The sequence below is a fragment of the Salvelinus sp. IW2-2015 genome, unplaced genomic scaffold, assembly GCF_002910315.2.
Source record: "Salvelinus sp. IW2-2015 unplaced genomic scaffold, ASM291031v2 Un_scaffold6806, whole genome shotgun sequence".
Taxonomy (NCBI): domain Eukaryota; kingdom Metazoa; phylum Chordata; class Actinopteri; order Salmoniformes; family Salmonidae; genus Salvelinus; species Salvelinus sp. IW2-2015.
Genome location: NW_019948067.1, coordinates 3099 through 17853, shown reverse-complemented (window position 1 = coordinate 17853; position 14755 = coordinate 3099). Strand labels below are relative to the sequence as shown.

General features: G+C 44.3%; 2 long non-coding RNA genes across 4 annotated transcripts in view; both read left to right on the top strand.

Annotated features, from left to right (window-relative positions):
- LOC139027012 (uncharacterized) overlaps positions 1-1072 on the top strand; it is a 9247-nt gene extending 8175 nt beyond the window's left edge. The window contains exons 2-3 of the long non-coding RNA XR_011479031.1: positions 469-504; positions 1042-1072. This is a non-coding gene — a long non-coding RNA (uncharacterized lncRNA). The remainder of the gene's footprint in view (positions 1-468; positions 505-1041) is intronic.
- A 696-nt stretch (positions 1073-1768) lies between these two features.
- On the top strand, positions 1769-6447 carry LOC139027011 (uncharacterized). Of its 3 annotated transcripts, XR_011479030.1 has the most exons (4): positions 1769-1825; positions 5942-5993; positions 6277-6314; positions 6412-6447. It is a non-coding gene; the product is annotated as an uncharacterized lncRNA (long non-coding RNA). The 3 variants fall into 3 exon arrangements; XR_011479028.1 differs by lacking the exons at positions 6277-6314; positions 6412-6447 and adding an exon at positions 6035-6143 and having other exon boundaries at positions 1771-1825; XR_011479029.1 differs by lacking the exons at positions 6277-6314; positions 6412-6447 and adding an exon at positions 6206-6262 and having other exon boundaries at positions 1773-1825.
- The last annotated feature ends 8308 nt before the right edge of the window (positions 6448-14755 follow it).

The window sequence follows — 14755 nt, the reverse complement described above, 5'->3', positions numbered from 1 at the left end:
ACAGGAGAGGAGAGAGATGACAGAGAGAGAGATGGACAGAGAGAGAGGATTGACAGAGAGAGGGGATGGACAGAAGAGATGGACAGAGAGAGGGGGATGGAAGAGAGAGAGAGATGGACAGAGAGAGAGATGGACAGGAGAGAGAGAATGGCAGAGAGAGAGATGGACAGAGAGAGGGAGATGGACAGAATAGAGATGGGACAGAGAGAGGGGATGACAGACGAGAGAGAGTATGGACAGAGAGAGAGATGGGACAGAAGAGAGCATGGACAGAGACGAGACAGATGGACAAGAGATATAGATGAGACAGAGAGAGAGAGGATGGACAGAAGAGAGAGCATGGACAGAGAGAGAAGATTGACAGACGAGAGGGGATGGACAGAGAGAGATGGACGAGAGAAGGGGGATGGACAGAGAGAGAGAGTGCGACAGAGAGAGAGGATGGACAAGAGATATGGACAGAGAGAGGGTGGACAGAGAGAGAGAGATGGACAGAGAGAGGATGTGACAGAGAGAGGGAAGATGGACGAGAAAAGAGAGATGGACCAGAGAGAGGGGATGAAGAGAGAAGGAGATGGACCAGAAGAGAGAGGACAGAGAGAGAGAGAGATGGACAGAGAGAGGGTGATGGACCAAGAGAGAGATATGGGACAGAGAGAGAAGAGGTGAACAGAGAGAGAGAGATGACAGACAGAGAGAGATGGAAAGAGAGGGGACGGACAGAGAGCAGAGATGGCAAAGAGAGAGGGACGGACAGAGAGAAAAGTTGGACAGAGAGAGAGAGAGGACAGAGAGATATAGATGGACAGGAGAGAGATGAGATTGACAGAGAGAGAGATGGACAAACGAGAGATGGCTATGGACGAGGAGTGGGATGGACAGAGAGAGAGCGATGGACAGAAAGAGAAATGGACAAAAGAGAGGGGACGGACAGAGAGACGAGAAGGACAGAGAGAGAGATGGACAGAGAGAGCGGGATTGACAGAAGAGAGAGATGGACAGGAAGAGGATGTTTACAGAGAGAGGGATGGAAGAGAGAAGAAGGGACAGAGAGAGAGATGGACAGAGAGAGAAGGACGAGAGAGAGAGATGGACAGAGAGACCGGGATGACAGAGAGAGAAGATGGACAGAGAGAGGGGGACGGACAGAGAGAGAATGGACAGAGATATGAGATGGACTCTCTATGAAGGGTTTCATGAACTATATATATTGACAGAGAGAGATGGACAGAGATATATATATAGAAGAGGCGTATATATCTATTATATATGCGATATATCTAGGAGAGGGGAATGGACAGAGAGAGAGATTGACAGAAGAGAGATGGGAAGGAGAGAGAGGGATGGACAGAGAGAGAGTAATGAACAGAGAGAGAGATGGACAGAAGAGAGATGACAGATTATATATGGTTGTATCAGAGATAGAGATGGGACAGAGAGAGAGTATGGACAGAGATTGAGAGATGGATCTATTATAGAGAATGGAACATTTGAGAGCGGGAATTGACAGAGAGATATTTTATGGACAGAGGAGAGGGGACGGACAGAGAGAAGATGGACAGAGAGAGAATGGACAGAGAGAGGATGGACTATATAGAGAGGTATGGACAGAGAGAGAGAGGGCAGAGAGAGGGGAATGGACGTGGAGATGAGGGGAATGGACAGAGAGAGGGGATGGACCAGGAGAAGAGATGACAGATGGAGAGAATGGACACATTTGAGAGTTATGGAACAGAGAGAGAGAGATGGACAGAGAAGAGGATGGACGATAGAGAGATGACAAGAGAGAGATGGACAGAGAGAGAGATGGACAGAGAGAGGGGTTGTATTCTATTATATTAGAGTGGACAGAGAGAGAGTATTATATATATTATATACAGAGATAGAGATGGACGAGAGAGTCGGGATTGACAGAGAGAGATGATTTGTGGACAGATATGGGTTACGACCAGAGAGAGAGATGGACAGAGAGAGAGTTTATATTGGACACGAGAAGGATGGACAGAGAGAGGTATGGACAGAGACAGATGGGAGAGAGGAGGGAATGGACAGAGATTATATTGGACATTATGAGGTATGAGAGAGAGATGACAGAGAGAGAGAGGAACAGAGGAGAGAGTTATTATATATATATTATATTTATCAGAATATGAGATGGACAGAGAGATGAGTGATGGACAGAAGGAGAGGATGGACTTATATTAAGGACAGAGAGAGGGGGTTTGGACAGAGATAGAGATGGACAGAGAGAGAGATGGACAGGAGATTGAGGAATGAACAGAGATAAGCATGACAGAGAAGAGCGGATTGACCCAGAGAGAGAGATGGACAGAGAGAGGGGGACGGACAGAGAGAGAGATGGGACAGAGAGAGAGATGGGACAGAGAGAGGTATGGACAGAGAGAGTATGGCAGAGAGAGATGGGCAGAGAGAGGGGAATGGACCGAGAAGAGGGGAATTCGGACGAGAAGAGGATTGGACAGAAGAGAGAGATGGACAGAGAGAGAGATGGACAGAAGAGAGAGGGACAGAGAGAGAGAGATGGGACAGAGAGAAGATGGTAGAGAGAGAGATGACAGAGAGAGAGATGGACAGAGAGAGAGTATGGACAGAGAGAGGGGGTTGGACAGAGATAGAGATGGACAGGAGAGAGAGATGGACAAGAATTGAAGATGGACAGAGATAGAGATGGACAGAGAGAGAGATGGACAAGAGAGAGGCATGACAGAGAGAGATTGTGGACAGAAGAGGGCGTGGACAGAGAGAGGGCGGATTGGACAGAGAAGAGAGAGAGATGGACAGAGACGAGGATGATGGACAGGAGAGGGAGATGGACAGAGAAAAGAAGAGATGGACAGAGAGAGAGAGAATGGACAGAGAGAGAGAGATTGACAGAAGAGAGGGGATGGACAGAAGAGAGATGGACAGAGAGAGACAGATGGACAGAGAGAGAGAGATGGACAGAGAGATAGAGATATGGACAGAAGAGCGATGGACAAAGAGAGAGATGGACAAAGAGAGGGGGACGGACAGAGAGAGAGATGGACAAATTATGAGAGAGAGATGGACAGAGAGATAGAGATGACAGAGAGAGCGTATGAGAGGAGAGAGAGGAGAGAGAGAGAGAGAGCAGGGACAGAGAGAGAGAATGACAGAGAGATAGAGAGGAGAGAGATGAATGACAGAGAGAAGAGGGATGACAGAGAGGAGGGAGGAAAGAGGGGGTAGACGGACAGAGAGAGAGATGGACAGAGAGAGATGGACAGAGAGAGAGAGATGGACAGAGATGATGGACAGAGAGAAGAGACAAAGGAAGAGACGAGAGAGGACAGAGAGAGAGGAGGAAGACAGAGAGGAGATGAAGAGAGAGAGAGATGGACAGAGAGAGAGAGAAGGACAAGAGGAGAGAGAGGAGGACAGAGAGAGAGATGGACAGAGAGAGAGCATGGACAGAGAGAGAAGATGAGACAGAGGAGCAGAGAGAGTGACAGAGAGAGAGATGAGACAGAGAGAGAGATGGACAAGAGAGAAGATAGAGGACAGAGAGAGAGATGGACAGAGAGCAGATTGGAGAGAGAGAGATGGACAGAGAGGAGATGGACAGAGGAGGGGAGGACAGAGAGAGAGAGATGGACAGAGAAGAGAGAGGAAGAGAGACAGGACAGAGAGAGAGAGAACAGGAGAGAGGGAGAGATGGACAGAGAGAGAGATGAGACAAGAGAGAGAGTCATGACAGAAGGAGAGAGTGACAGAGAAGAGAGATGGACAGAGAGAGAGAGATGGACAGAGAGAGAGATGGGAGAGAGAGAAGATATGGACAGAGAGAGAGAGGACCAGAGAGAGGAGGGTGGAAAGAGAGAGAATGGACAGAGAGAGAGATGGACAAGAGAGAGGCAGGAGAAGGGTGGACAGGATGAGAGAGGGAGTGAGACAGAGAGAGAGAGAGACAGAAGAGATGTGGACAGAGAGAGAGATGGACGAGAGAGAGAGGGATGGACGAGAGAGAGAGATGGACAGAGAGAGGGGGACAGAGAGAGAGGGTGACAGATGAGAGAGATGACAGAGAGAGGAGTTGACAGAGAGAGGGAGGGACAGAGAGAGGGGGGATGGACAGAGAGAGAGGATGGACAGAGAGAAGATGGCAAGAGAGATGGACAGAGAGAGATGGACAGAGAGAGGGATGGAACAGAGAGAGAGGAATGACAGAGAGAGAGAGGACAGACAGAGAGAGGGAACAAAGAGAGATGACAGAGAGAGGGATGGAAGAGAGAGAGAGATGACAGGACAGAGAGAGATGACAAAAGAGAGATGGACAGAGAGAGGATGGACAGAGAGAGATGGACAGAGAGAGGGATGGACAGAGAGAGGGAATGACAGCAGAGAGAGAGTAGGACAGCAAGGAGGGAGAAGATTGACAGAGGAAGGAGATGGACAGAGAGGAGAGATGACAGAGAGAGAGATGGACAGAGAGATGAAGAGATGACAGAAGAGAGGAGATGGACAGAGAGAGACAGATGAAGGGAGAGGAGAGAGAGGAGAGAGAAGAAGAGAGGGTATGGACAGAGAGAGGGATGGACAGAGAGAGATGACAGAGAGAGGATGGACAGAGAGAGAGCAGACAGAGAGATAGAGATGGACAGAGAGAGAGATGGACAGAGAGAGAGAGATGGGCAGAGAGAGATAGATGGACAGATAGAGATGACAGAGAAGAGAGAAGGACAGAGAGAGAGAGATGGACAGAGAGAGAGAGAAGGACAGAGAGAGAGAAGATGGACAGATGAGAGCGATGGACAGAGAGAGTGAGATAGAGAGAGAGAGAGATGGACAAGAGAGAGATGGACAGGAGAGGGGGATGGACAGAAGAGAGAGAGAGGACAGAGAGAGAGAGATGGACAGAAGAGAGATGACAGAGAGAGGGATGCACAGAGAGAGAGAATGAGAGAGAGAGATGGACAGAGAGAGAGAATGGACAGAGGAGAGAGATGGACAGAGAGGAGAGATGGACAGAGAGAGAGACATGGCAGAGAGAGGCATGGACAGAGAGAGAGAGATGGGCAGAGAGAAGTAGATGGACAGAGAGAGATGGACAGAGAGAGAGAGACAGAGAGGGGACGACAGAGAAGAGAGAGTGGACAGAAGAGAGAATGGGAACAGATGGAGAGAGAGTGGACAGAGAGAGAGAGAATGGACAGAGAGATAGAGATGGACAGAGAGAGAAGAATGGACAAGAGAGAGAGATGGACAGAGAGAGAGAGAGATGGACAGAGATAGAGGATGGACAGGAGAGAGAGAGATGGCAGAAGAGAGAGGACAAAGAGAGAGGATGGACAGAGAGAGAGATGACAGAGATATAGTCATGGACAGAGAGAGAGAGAGATGGACAGAGAGAGAAGGACAGAGAGAGAGACTTACAGAGAGAGAGATGACAGAGAGATATAGATGGACAGAGAGAGAGAGATGCGACAGAAGAGAGAGAGATCGGACAGAGAGAGAGAGATGGACGAGAGATAAGAGGATGGACCAAGAGAAAGCATGGACAGAGAAGGAGATGGCAAGAGATGGACAGAGAGAGAGGCGATGGACAGAGAGAGACAGAAGAGAGATGGACAGAGAGAGAGATGACAGAGAGAGAGATGGACAGAGAGACGAGTAGAGATGGACAGAGAGAGAGAGATGGACAGAGAGAGAGAGACTTGGACAGAGAGAGAGAGGATGACAGAAAGAGAGAGATGGACAGAGAGGAGAGAGATGGACAGAGAGAGAGAGATGGACAGAGAGAGAAGATGGACAGAGATAGAGATGGACAGAGATAGAGATGGACAGAGAGAGAGAGAGGACAAAGAGAGAGGGAGACAGAGAGAGGGGATGGACAGAGAGAAAGAGATGGACAGAGAGAGAGATGGACAAGAGATGACAGAGATAGAGAGACAGAAAGAGAGAGATGGAACAGAGAGAGAGAGATGGACAGAGAGAGAGGGATGGACAGAGAGAGAGTAGAGATGGATGGCAGAGAGAGATAGATGGGCAGAGAGAGATGACAGAGAGAGAGAGAGATGGACAGAGATAGAGATGGACAGAGAGAGATGGACAGAGAGAGAGATGGACAGAGAGAGATGGACAGAGAGAGAGATGGACAGAGAGAGAGAGGGGAAAGAGAGAGAAGACAGTAGAGAGAGATGACAGAGATAGAGATGGACAGAGATAGAGATGGCAGAGATAGGAGAGGACAGAGAGAGAGATGGACAGAGAGAGAGGAGGCGATGGACAGAGACAGAGAGGAGTTGGACAGAGAGAGAGATGGACAGAGAGAGAGAGTATGGACAGAGAGAGAGATGACAGACAGATGCAGAGAGAGATATGGACAGAGAGAGAGATGGACAGAGAGAGACGATGGACAGAAGAGAGATGGAGACGAGAGACAGAGAGATGGACAGAGAGAGAGGATGGACAGAGAGAGAGATGACAGAGAGAGAGAGCATGAGACGAGAAGAAGAGATGTGAATGGACAGAGAGAGAGTAGAGGAGAGAGATGGGATGGACAGAGAGAGGGAGATGGACAGAGAGAGAGAGATGGACAGAGAGAGAGAGATGGACAGAGAGAGAAATGGACAGAGAGGGATGGACAGAGAGAGAGAAGGACAGAGAGAGAGAGATGGACAGAGAGAGAGATGGACAGAGAGAGATGGACAGAGAATATAAAACATTATGAACACCTCCTACCATCCCCTAGTCCTAAGGATAAAAAAAAGAGAACAATTATGTAATTAGTAAAGAAAACAATTATGACTGTTTTTACATCTATGTAGTACCTTTATCAATAATAATAATAATAAACCTCTACTTTAGTAAAGAAAACAATTATGACAGGTGTGTTGTAATAAAAATGAGTGGTGTCCACTGATTAAATGCTGCATTATGAAGAGAGAAAACCCAGATATTCACAACGTTTGTGATGAATGACAGGTTGTTTCTTCATGCAAAATATATTTGGGGTTTAAAATTCAATTAAGAGGGTTTAATTTAGGGGTTTAGTGAAGGCGTGTATTTTTTTATCCTTAGAACAAGGGGAGTATCCAGAATGTTAAGACTACAAAAGGTTTAAGAAGTTGGAGCACTTCTCTGTCTGCATTAACAAGGACAACACACAGGTCTTTCCATCATTGTAGGATGTTTTGTGTGCAAATGAACTCAAGCTTCCGGACAATGTCAAATGTGATATAGCGAAGCACCTGAGTGAGTTGGGTGCGCAAATAGGCAGGTACTTTCCTATTTGAACAAGAGAGCCTCATCGAAATTGCAACAAGCGGTCCTGTGAAAATGTAATTTATTCAAAAGCCACTGCCAGATTTCTGGACTGGTCTGCTCTCAGTCAAATACACATGGCGCCGACAGAGATGGTCGCCTCGCTTCGAATCCTTAGGAAACTATGCAGTATTTGTTTTTTTATGTATTATTTCTTACATTGTTACCCCAGGAAATTGCACATCGCCCACCACTCCCGAGAATACTACTCGCCAATTTCCAGTCTCTTGACAATAAGGTAGACGAAATTCGAGCAAGTGTTGCCTTCCAGAGAGACATCAGAGATTGTAACATTCTGTTTCACGGAAACATGGCTCTCTCGGGATATGTTGTCGGGATATGTTGTCAGAATCAGTTCAGCCACCTGGCTTCTCCATGCATCGCTCCGACAGAGATAAACAACTCTCTGTGGAAGAGGAAGGGCGGGGGTTTATGATTCATGATAAACGACTCATGGTGTAATCATAACAACATACAGGAACTCAAGTCCTTCTGCTCACCCGATCTAGAATTCCTTACAATCAAATGCTGGTCATATTACCTTCCAAGACAATCCCCGTCAGTTATCATAACAGCGGTGTACATTCCCCCTCAAGCAGACACCAAAACAGCCCTCAAGGAACTTCACTGGACTCTATGTAAACTGGAAACCATATATCCTGAAGATGCATTTATTGGAGCTGGGGATTTTAACAAAGCAAGTTTGAGAACAAGGCTACCTAAAATCTATCAGCATATTTATTGCACTACGCGCAGGGGTAATAAACTTGATATTCTGCGATGCGTACAAAGCTCTCCCCCACCCTCTCTTCGGCAAATCTGACCATCACCTCATCTTCCTCCTACCGTCTTATAGGCATAAACTCAAACACAATATACCAGTGACTAGAACCATTCAACGCTGGTCTGACCAATAGGAATCCACGCATCAARATTGTTTTGATCACGCGGACTGGGATATGTTCCGGTCAGCCTCAGAGAACAACATCGATCTATACGCTGACTCAGAGAGGGAGTTTATAAAGAAGTGCATTGGAGATGTTGTTCTCACTGTGACCATTAAAACCTACCCTAACCAGAAACCATGGATGGATGACGGCATTCGCACAAAACTGAAAGCGCGAACCACCGCATTTAACCATGGAATGGGGTCTGGAAATATGGCCTCATTGACAACGTTCCAATGGTTTGAGCCACCCAGAAGGTACCAATGGGATCGCTCCATCCGCATTTCAAGCTAGTTGTGGAGGGAGTTTATGGTACGTTCTTAACTTCGTTACAATGGCATCACTGCTAAAAGGTCAGCTGTCAAGTACCAGGGAAAGCTTTCCCAACACTCTCTATTAAGCTCACTACACACAGCCACCACACAGATTGTGGTCAGTAAAAGATTAAATGGTCATTTGAATAACTAACCCAGTCTTAACAGAAGTCTCCTTCTAAACGCAGCCACCAAACAGATTGTGGCCTGTAAAGATTAAATGGACATTTGAATAACCGACCCAGCCATGTATGACAAAGACTTCAATGGACGGATCCAAGAGAAATCTGATTATTTCATGAGTTAGATGATCGCTTGTGCAAATACTCTAAATGTAGGCTATTCACAGTTGATTGGTATGCAAAGACAGACTGGTAGATTTTAGTGGACTCATTTCTACTGAAACTTGAGGTTTAGCTGAGTAAGCAGTTCATGTGTTATAGGTGTCATGCCAGTGCTTGGGGAACAGGAAGGAACTGTGCTGACTGATTAAACATGTCATTTTAACACAAAGATCCTGATGTAACGTGGGAGGATGCAGATGTCTGACCTTTATGGTTTAGAAACTGTGGAAATCAACCAAGACGTTGTTGAGATTTCAAAATATATTTAAACAGAAAGGAAAAGTAACCACTGAAAGGTGACTTTCAATCAGTGTGGCTCAGCACTGCTTTCAAAGATCTGACATTCCCCTTGTTGAGGCAAAATCTTGAAGGTTACATCTTGATACTTAATCTGCGTATTTTTAAGAACGTACCAATTATCGAATGACATTTGKTTAATGTCATCTGGGCTGATTAACTTCTTTACTTAATTTGTAATTTAAGTTACTTCATTTGTAATTTGTTACGATAAAACCCTGGTGATATTAAGAGAGACCCCAGATTTTCCTCTTTCCTCAAAATGCATATATCTCTCACACTNGAGTCAGTATGTTGGCAGCAGCCACTCAATGTTAGTGRTGGCTGTTTAACAGTCTGATGGCCTTGAGATAGAAGCTGTTTTTCAGTCTCTCGGTCCCAGCTTTGATGCACCTKTACTGACCTCGCCTTCTGCATGAAGCATTTGAGAAGACGCTGACCCTGGTGTTAGAGGGGGTACGCAGCTGGAGGTAGAATGTTTGAAGGGGTACGGGACTATAAAACGTTTGAGAACCACTGATGTTACAGGTCATATTGCTTGCTTAGCGAGAATCACTTCCTCGATACGGCMAATTTCTGTCTCGAACTCGGGACCTCTGCTTTGCTAACACACAAGTCACCACCCTCATTGACAACGTTCCAAYGGTTTGAGCCACCCAGAAGGTACCACTTGGATCGCTCCATCCGTGACATTTCAAGCTAGTTGTGGAGGGAGTTTATGGAACGTTCTTAACTCTGTTACAATGGCATCACTGCTAAAAGGTCAGCTGTCAAGTTCCAGGGAAAGCTTTCACAACACTCACTATACGCAGCCACCAAACACATTGCGGTCAGTAAAAGATTAAATGGTCATTTGAATAACTGACCCAGCCTTAACAGAACAGTCTCCTACTAAATGCAGCCACCAAAACAGATTGTGGTCAGTAAAAAGTTAAATGGTCATTTGAATAACCGACCCAGCCATGTATGACAAAGACTTCAATGGACGGATCCAAGAGGAATCTGATTATTTCATGAGTTGGATGATCGCTTGTGCAAATTCTCTAAATGTAGACTATTCACAGTTGATTGGTATGCAAAGACAGACTGGTACATTTTAGTGGACTCATTTCTACTGAAACTTGAGGTTTAGCTGAGTAAGCAGTTCATGTGTTATAGGTGTCATCCCAGTGCTTGGGGAACAGGAAGGAGCTGTGGTGACTGATTAAACATGTCATTTTAACACAAAGATCCTGATGTAACGTGGGAGGATGCAGATGTCTGACTTTTATGGTTTAGAAACTGTGGAAATAAACCAAGAAGTTGTTGAGATTTCAACATATATTTGAACAGAAAGGAAAAGGAACCACTGAAAGGTGACGTTTGAGCAGTGTGGCTCAGAACTGCTTTCAAAGATCTGACATTCCCCTTGTTGAGGCAAAATCTTGAAGGTTACATCTTGATACTAATCTTGAAGGTTACATCTTGATACTAATCTTGAAGGTTACATCTTGATACTTAATCTGCTTATTTTTAAGAATGTACCAATTATCGAATGACATTTGTTTAATGTCATCTGGGCTGATTAACTTCTTTACTTCATTTGTAATTTGTTACGATAAAACCCTGGTGATATTAAGAGAGACCCCAGTGTTTCCTCTTTCCTCAAAATGCATATATCTCTCACACTGGACTGGACTCTCACACTGAAGGGGGAACATCAGGAAATCAATAACACCTTTAATACATATTCTGAATAAAATATATATTTATTTACCTAAACTCTCTTACACTTTATTAATGTAACATGTTGGTAGTAAACAGGGTTAATGGTAGTGACTGTAACATGTTGGTAACAACACAGGTTAATGTTAGTGACTGTAAACATGTTGGTAGTAACACAGGGTTAATGGTTAGTGACTGTAACATGTTGGTAGCAACACAGGGTTAATGGTTAGTGACTGTAACATGTTGTAGCAACACAGGGTTAAGTTAGTGACTGTAACATGTTGGTATCAACACAGGGTTAATGGTTAGTGACTGTAACATGTTGGTATCAACACAGGTTAACAGTTAGTGACTGTACATGTTGGTATCAACACAGGGTTATGGTTAGTGACTGTAACATGTTGGTAGCAACACAGGGTTAATGGTTAGTGACTGTAACATGTTGGTAACAAACAGGGTTAATGGTTAGTGACTGTAACATGTTGGTAGTAACACAGGGTTAATGTTTAGTGACTGTAACATGTTGGTAACAACACAGGGTTAATGGTTAGTGACTGTAACATTTGGATAACACAGGGTTAATGGTTAGTGACTGTACATGTTGGTATCAACACAGGGTTAATGGTTAGTGACTGTAACATGTTGGTATCAACACAGGGTTAATGGTTAGTGACTGTACATGTTGGTATCAACACCAGGGTTAATGGTTAGTGACTGTAACATGTTGGTACAACACAGGGTTAATGGTTAGTGACTGTAACATGTTGGTAGACAAAGGGTTAATGGTTAGTGACTGTGTGCCAAGCTTGTAGAGCTTGAGAAGATCTGCAGAGACGAATGGGAGAAACTCCCCAAAAACAGGTGTGCCAAGCTTGTAGTGTCATACCCAAGAAGACTCGAGTCTGTAATCGCTGCCAAAGGTGCTTCAACAAAGTACTGAGTAAAGGGTCTGAATACTTATGTAAATGTGATATTTATAAAAAACAGTTTTTGCTTTGTCATTGTGGGGTATTGATGACAAAAAATAACAATTTCATCATTTATAATAAGCTGTAACGTAAAACATTTGAAAAATGAAGGGGTCTGAATACTTTCCGAATGCACTGTACCCGTGGTGTTGGCAGTGATCTTTAGAGAACATGTCATGAACCTCTCAGCTGAACTATATATTTAATTCCCATCTTTAATGTTCTTAGTTCTTTTTCCTCCCTTTTTGGTGCTGTTGGAAAGATGTATTTGTATTCATGTACAGTTGAGTTGGAAGTTTACATACACTTAGGTTGGAGTCATTAAAACTTGTTTTTTCAACCACTCCACACAATGTTCTTGTTAACAACCTATAGTTTTGGCAAGTCTGTTAGTACATCTACTTTGTGCATGACACAAGTAATTTTTCCAACAATTGTTTACAGAGAGATTATTTCACTTATATTCACTGTATCACAATTCCAGTGGGTCAGAAGTTTACATACACTAAGTTGACTGTGCCTTTTAAACAGCTTGGACAATTCTAAGAAAACGATGTCATGGCTTTAGAAGCTTCTGATAGGCTAATTTACATCATTTGAGTCAATTGGAGGTGTACCTGTTTTCTGGCCTACTTCAAACTCAGTGCCTCTTTGCTTGACATCATGGAAATCAAAAGAATCAGCCAAGACCTCAGAAAAAAATTGTAGACCTCACAAGTCGTGTTTCATTCTGTGGAGCAATTTCCAATGCCTGAAGGTACCATGTTCATCTGTACAAACAATAGTAGCAAGTATAATACAACGTTGGGACCACGCAGCGTCATACTGTCTCCTAGTCATCCGTCATCTGTCTCCTAAGATGAACGTACTTTGGTGCGAAAAAGTGCAAATCAATCCCAGAACAACAGCAAAGGACCTTGTGAAGATGCTGAAGGAAACAGGCACAAAGTATCTATATCCACAGTAAAATGAGCCATGTATCGACATAACCTGAAAGAGGCGCGCTCAGCAAGGAAGAAGCCACTGCCCAAAACCGCCATAAAAATGCCAGACTACGGTTTGCAACTGCACATGGGGACAAAGATCGTACTTTTAGGAGAAATGTCCCTCTGGTCTGATGAAACAAAAATATAAATGTTTGCCATAGTGACCATCGTTATGTTGGAGGAAAAAGGGGGAGGCTTGCAAGCCGAAAAAACACCATCCCAACCGTGAAGCACGGGGTTGGAGCATCATGTGTAGGGGCGCTTTGCTGCAGGAGGGACTGGTGCACATCACAAAATAGATGGCATCATGAGGCAGGAAAAGTATGTGGATATATTGAAGCAACATCTCAAGACATCAGTCAGGAAGTTAAAGCTTGGTCGCAAATGGGTCTTCCAAATGGACAATGACCCCAAGCATACTTCCAAAGTTGTGGCAAAATGGCTAAGGACAACAAAGGCAAGGTATTGGAAGTGGCCATCACAAAGCCTGACCTCAATCCCATAGAACATTTGTGGGCAGAACTGAAAAGCGTGTGCGAGCAAGGAGGCCCTACAACCTGACTCAGTTACACCAGCCTCTGTCAGGAGGAATGGGCCAAAATTCACCCAACTTATTGTGGGAAGCTTGTGGAAGGCTACCCGAACATTTGACCAAGTTAAACAATTTAAAGGCAACGCTACAAAACACTAATTGAGTGTATGTAAACTTCTGACTCCACTGGGAATGTGATGAAAGATATTAAAGCTGAAATAAATCATTCTCTATACTATTATTCTGACATTTCACATTCTTAAAATTTATAGTGGTGATCCTAACTGAACTAAGACAGGGAATTGGATTAAACGTCAGGAATTGTGAAAAACTGAGTTTAAATGTATTTGGCTAAGGTGTATGTAAACTTCTGACTTCAACTGTATGTACGTACAGAGTACCATAATGGAAAATAAGTTGTAAAACTTATTAAAATGGAAAACATGTATTTGATTCCAATCCACTCACTCAGCTCCAGCCATTACCACAAGCCCGTCCTCCCCATTTAAGCTGCCACCAACCTCCTGTGAAGAGCGTTGGACTATCAACCTAAAGGTTCCAAGATCAAATCCCCGAGCTGACAAGGTAAAGATCTGTTGTTCTAATCTGTCATAAATATGGTATTGATGCCAGAAACCTCTGTCCCTCCCTCTGTCCTCCCTGGATAAATATGGTAATGATGCCAGCAGCCTCTGTCCCTCCCTCTGCCCTCCCTGGATAAATATAGTAATGATGCCAGCAGCCTCTATATCTCCCTCTGCCCTCCCTTTCCCTAGATAAATATGGTAATGATGCCAGCAGCCTCTGTCCCTCCCTCTGCCCTCCCTTCCCCTGATTAAATATTAACACATAAACCACTATAAAGCGCTGCTCACATGGACACAGCAACAACCCTTCAACAGGTACCTGGTGAATTACTACCTTCTCTTCTTCTCTGAACTAAATTTGATGTCTACTTTTTGTAATGAAGTAAATGTCTAAGTTTGTTTTAGATGTTTTCCATTACTTGAGTTAACCTTAATCTGTTTTGTCTTGGATAGAGGACATCAACCAGCCATCTACAATCTAGAGGACATCAGGCAGCCATCTACAATCTAGAGGACATCAACCAGCCATCTACAATCTAGAGGACATCAACCAGCCATCTACAATCTAGAGGACATCAGCCATCTACAATCTAGAGGACATCAACCAGCCATCTACAATCTAGAGGACATCAGCCATCTACAATCTAGAGGACATCAGAATTTGTTCTTAACTGACCAGATAAATAAAGGTAAAAATAAATATATACAAAAAATATACAGTACATATATAGTGTGTTCCTGTGTGTTTCAGATGTGTGTATGTGTATATAT